Source organism: Heterodontus francisci, chromosome 11, assembly GCF_036365525.1.
Source record: "Heterodontus francisci isolate sHetFra1 chromosome 11, sHetFra1.hap1, whole genome shotgun sequence".
Classification (NCBI taxonomy): Eukaryota; Metazoa; Chordata; class Chondrichthyes; order Heterodontiformes; family Heterodontidae; genus Heterodontus; species Heterodontus francisci.
In genome coordinates this window covers 64,689,539-64,695,538 of record NC_090381.1, presented here as the reverse complement: position 1 = coordinate 64,695,538, position 6,000 = coordinate 64,689,539, and positions in this window count along the sequence as shown.

Here is a 6,000-nt window from a genome sequence, read left to right as displayed (position 1 = left end):
TACCCCAGGATGAATACTCCTCACCTTGCTGAATTAACTAACAAGAAAAAATTAATGGCAAGTCTTAGATTTCTTTCAGAATAATACTTCACAGCTAAACTTCAATTTCAATAAGAAGAAAGACTAGCATTTATATAGTGCCTTTCACATCCTCAGGACCTCCTTACAACCAATGAAGTACTTCTAAGGTGTAGTCACTATTGCAACGTAGAAAACGCAGCAGCCAATTTGTACACAGTAAGGCCTCACAAACAATAATATGATAAATGACCATATAATGGGGCGAATGGTAACTCTGTGTAAGTGAATGGATTTTGAGTGAGTTAAAATCTTGACGCTTTTAGTGATGTAGGTTGAGGGATAAATATTAGCTGGGACATTGGGGGAAACTCCACTACTCTTCTACGAATAGTGCCGTGGGATATTTTGCAAATATCTGCAAAGGCGGACAGTTCCTCAGTTTAATGTCTCATCCAAAAGACGACATTTCTGGCAGTCCAACACTTCCTCAGTAATGCACTGAATTGTGAACCTAGATTTTATACTCAAGTTTCTGAGTGGGTGCTTGAACCCAGAACCTTCTGACTCAGTATTACCACTGAACCACAGTGGACAGTTACCATTTCAGTTAATACCTGTGCAGATATATTTGAGCAAATCAGCAGATAGTGATATTGTAAATCAATGGAGATCCAAAGGCTGGGAACATTGAATTTGTAGGCTTTTTCAGGTTTGGATGCAGAAAGTAATGGGGTTTGAAGGGGCTACAGGTTCTGGGTGGTTAAGGATACAAGGAAGTGGTCAACGATGGTCTTGAGATTGATTGAGGAGTGGAAAGGCCACAGAACATTATATGGAGGGAAAAGTTCATGGAGGACAGGTGAGTGGTGAATTCAGAGGGCAGAGGGCAAGAGGAGCTGAGAAGGATATTGAAATCACTGAGGATTATCTTTCTTTCTCTTTGTCTCCTCATTCGTTCTAGTAAACTCCCTTCTTGTTTGTTCCCTCTCCTTTTCTGGTTTGTTCTCTTTGTTTGTCCTTTTCTGGCAGGCTTGGGCTGTGCTCCCTTCTGCCTCTCTATCTATCTCTCTATATTTTCTCTCCCCTTCTCTCTGCCCTTCTGCATTGCTTACATGTCTCTCCTGTATACCACTTTGTGGTGAGAATGCAAGGAGGGAGGAAAGCAAACATTTTGAACAAGAAAGCAAGCTTTTTCATTATGATTCATTCATGGGAAGTGGAAGTGGGCGTTGTTGGCTAGGCCAGCATTTATTGCCCATCTCTAACTACCCCTTGAGAAGGTGGTGGTGAACTGTCTTCTTGAACCACTGCAGTCCATGTGAGGTAGGTACACCAACAGTGCTGTTAGGAAGGGAGTTCCAGGATTTTGACCCAGCGACAGTGAAGGAACGGCGATATAGTTCCAACTGAGGATAGTGCGTGACTTGGAGGGGTACCTGCAGATGGTGGTGTTCCCATGCATTTGATGCCCTTGTCCTTCTAGTTGGTAGAGGTTGTGGGTTTGGAAGGTGCTGTCTAAGGAGCTTTGGTGCATTGCTGCAGTGCATCTTGTAGATGGTACGCACTTCTGCCACTGTGCATCGGTGGTGGAGGGAGTGAATGTTTGTGGATGGGGTGCCAATCAAGCGGGCAGCTTTGTCCTGGATGCTGTCAAGCTTCTTGGACCTGCACCCATCCAGGCAAGTGGAGACTATTCCATCACACCCCTGACTTGTGCCTTGTAGATAATGGACAGGCTTTGGGGAGTCAGGAGGTGAGTTATTCGCCGCAGAATTCCTAGCCTCTGACCTGCTCTTGTAGCCATGGTATTTATATGGCTACTCCAGTTCAGTTTCTGGTCAATGGTAGCCCCTAGGATGTTGATAGTGGGGGATTCAGCAGTGGTAATGCTATTGAATGTCAATGGGAGATGGTTAGATTCTCTTTTGTTGGAGATGGTAATTGCCTGGCACTTGTGTGGCGCGAATGTTACTTGCCACTTATCAGCCCAAGCCTGGATATTGTCCAGGCCTTGCTGCATTTCTATACAGACTGCTTCAGTATCTGAGGAATCGTGAATGATGCTGAACATTTTGCAATCATCAGCGAACATCCCCACTTCTGACCTTATGATTGAAGGAAGGCCATTGATGAAGCAGCTGAAGATGGTTGGGCCTAGGACACTACCCTGAGGAACTCCTGCAGTGATGTCCTGGAGCTGAGATGATTGACCTCCAACATTCACAACCATCTTCCTTTGCGCTAGGTATGATTCCAACCAGTGAAGAGTTTTCCCCTTGATTCCCATTGACTTCAGTTTTGCTAGGGCTCCTTGATGCCATACTCGGTCAAATGCTGCCTTGATGTCAAGGGCAGTCACTCTCACCTCACTTCTTGAGTTTAGATCTTTTGTCCATGTTTGAACCAAGGCTATAATGAGGTCAGGAGCTGAATGGCCCTGGCAGAATCCAAACTGAGCATCACTAAGCAGGTTATTGCTAAATAAGTGCCACTTGATAGCACTGTTGATGACACCTTCCATCGCTTTACTGATGATTGAGAGTAGACTGCTGGGACAGTAATTGGCTGGGTTGGACTTGTCCTGCTTTTGGACATACCTGGGCAATTTTCCACATTGCCAGGTAGATGCCAGTGTTGTAGCTGTACTGGAACAGCTTGGATAGGGGCACAGCAAGGTCTGCTAGACATAATGTCTGCTAGACCCAGACCCATGGCTATGGAACAAATGAACGGAGTCTGGGCTGCTACAACTGTGGAGAATAAGGATGGGCCCAGGCATTATGAGCAGGAGGGAATAGGCTGTGGTGGGTTATTATGAAAGTTGGGAAGCCCCTATGAAACTTCTAGGGCCTATTGTCTCCCTCTAAGACACAGCTTCTGTTTCCCTGTGTCCATTCTGTTTAATAAGAGTGACTGAGAAATCTCACACAATCTCCTACTGTAACCTTGGTGGAACACTGGCAGAACCCAAGGAAGTGATGTAAACAGACATTTTCCACCAATTGCACCATTTCTCTGGGATTATAAAAACATAAGAACATAAGAAATAGGAGCATTTGGCCCCTCGAGCCTGCTCCACCATTTAATAAGATTATGATTGTGGCCTTAACTGTACTTTTCTGCATATCCCCCATAACCCTTTACTCCCTGTACACCAAAAATCTGTCTAGATCAGCCCTGAATATGTTCAATGATCTCTACTGTTCTTTGGGATACAGAATTCCAAAGGTTAACAACCCTCTGAGAGAAGAAATTCCTCCTCAGCTCGGTCTTAAATGGGAGACCTCTTATTTTGAAACTGTGCCCCCTAGTTCTAGATTCCACCATGCAGGGAAGCATCCTCTCAGCATCTACCCTGTCAAACCCCCTCAGAATCTTATATGTTTCAATAAGATCACCTCTCATTCTTCTAACCTTCAATGAGTATAGGTCTAACCTGCTCAAACTTTCCTCATTAGATAACCCCTTTATCCCAGGAACCAGCCTCGTAAACCTTCTCCGAACATCCTTCAATATAAGTATATCCCTCCTTAAATAAGGAGACCAAAATTGCATGCAGTACTCTTGGTGCAGTCTCACCAATGCCCTGTACAGTTGCAGCAAGATTTCCCTGCTATTATACTCCATCCCCCTTGCAATAAAGGCCAACATTCCATTTGCCTTCCTTATTACTTGCTGTACCTGCATGCTAACTTTTTGTAGTTCATATACAAGCACACACAAATCATTCCGTACCACAGCATTCCATAGTCTCTCTCCATTTAAATAATATTCTGCTTTTCTATTCTTCCCACCAAAATGGACAACCTCATTGTTGCAAGGGTTTTATTTTTGTACTAAAATCCTAGAAGTCTGTGTGTTTTAAAAAAACTGAGAAAAGGATGTTAAGTGGACATGGACACCTGCAAATAGCTGAATTTTTTGGATGTGGACTTTGTCGACAAAAATAGGAAAAGTAAACAGTTTCAAGGAAGCCAGCCAGGGGTTTTTGACCTCCTCAGAGCAACACTTTGAATGACAGGGGAGACACTGTGTCTGGGTCATGTGATCGGCTCAGGAAGGTTTACTTTCACTTTGAACTCTTTAAAAAAAACAGTGAGTTGAACAAAGAGCAGGCATTTGAAATTCTGTTTCTGACCTGCCTGGAGATCAAAGTGGAAGACCTCTCTCTGTAAAGGAAACTTGCATCTCTTGAAAAGAAACCCTGTATTTGAAAGGTAGTGGATTCCTATTGCCTCCTGTCTCTGAAGAATTCCTGCATCCAGTGTGGTTCCTGTTTCCGCCTGTGTTTTGGGAAATCCTGGAACCTGAAGAAAGCTTCTACTGCTATACTGCTGCTGTGAGTCCTAAGCAGGCCTGTTACTACACCGCTGCTGAAAGACCTATGTGATGCCTGCTGTAGCCGAATTGCCTTGAATGCCTACCCATCACAGACTGTTCATCAACCTTGTCTGGAGAGACTTTGAATGCTATCCGACAATTCGACTCTGGGCCACCTCACCCAAATGAAGAATTTCATACCAGAATGTGACAAACTGATTTATTTTATTATAAAAGCAAAATACTGTGGATGCTGGACCCTTCCGAAGAAGGGTCACTGACCCGAAACGTTAACTCTGCTTCTCTTTCCACAGATGCTGCCAGACCCGCTGAGTGATTCCAGTATTTCTTGATTTATTTTATTATCCCTTCTATTCCTAAGAAACAGCTGTAAACCAAAACTCTTTTTCCCTGGTTAACAGTTTTTTTTTAAATGTATGTGTGTGTGCATGAGGACTAGGGAAATAAGGAGCTTTTCATATATAGATTTATCTCATTAGTGGTTAAGCCTTTTTTTCTAATAATTGGTTGTTGTTGTTTAAAGCAATCTGGTTGGTGTGCTTTATTTTGGGGGACAAATAGAATGTCTAATTGGCTATTCTTCGATAGGTGGGAGAATTTATTTATATGCTGTGACCCGTGGATAAGTGGAACTGAATTAACATTGCATTTCTCCCGCCTTGGTTGTAACATCACATTTTCCCGCTTAATATTCCATCTGCCAAATTATTTCCACTCACAAAACCATATTGACTTTGCTTGATTGTATTATGATTTTCTAAATGTTCTGCTACTACTTCCTTAATAATGGATTCCAGCATTTTCCCAATGACAGATGTTCGGCTAACTAGCCTATGGTTTCCTGCTTCATTCTCCCTCCTTTCTTGAATAGAGGTGTTACATTTGCAGTTTTCCAATTTGCTGGGACCTTTCCAGAATCTAGGAATTTTGGAAGATTACAACCAATGCACCCAGTGTCTCTTCAGCCACTTCTTTTAAAACCCTAGGATGCAGGCCATCAGGTCCAGGGGATTTGTCAGCCTTTCGTCCCATTACTTTTCCTCATACTTTTTCTCCAGTAATAATGATTATTTTAAGTTCCTCTCTCCTTTTTGCTCATTGATTTTCTACTATTCTTGGGATATTTTTTGTGTCTCATCCATGGAGACAGATACAAAATACTTGTTCAAAGTCTCTGCCATTTCCTTGTTTCCCATTATTAATTCCCCAGTCTCGACCTTTAAGTGACCTACATTTACTTTTGCTACTCTCTTCCTTTTTATATACTTGTAGAAGCTCACTGTCTGTTTTTGTATTTATTGCTAGTTTACTCCCATATTCTAATTTCTCCCTCTTTATTTTTTTTTAGTCATCCTTTGCTGGTTTCTAAAATTTTTCCAATCTTCTGACCTACCACTAATCTTCGCAGCACTGAATGCCTTTTCTTTCAATTTGATACCATCCTTAACTTCCTTAGTTAGCCATGGATGCTGCATCCTTCTCATGGATTCCTTTGGAACTCAAGCTTTCAGCTGCAGAGAACAGTATCTCTCCCCCAACTATTCTGTCCACTACAATTACTACTACTACAGTCCTCTTTACTCCCTCCACTTGAATGGCCCCCTGTACCACGGTGCTGCGGTCAGTTTGCTTATCGTC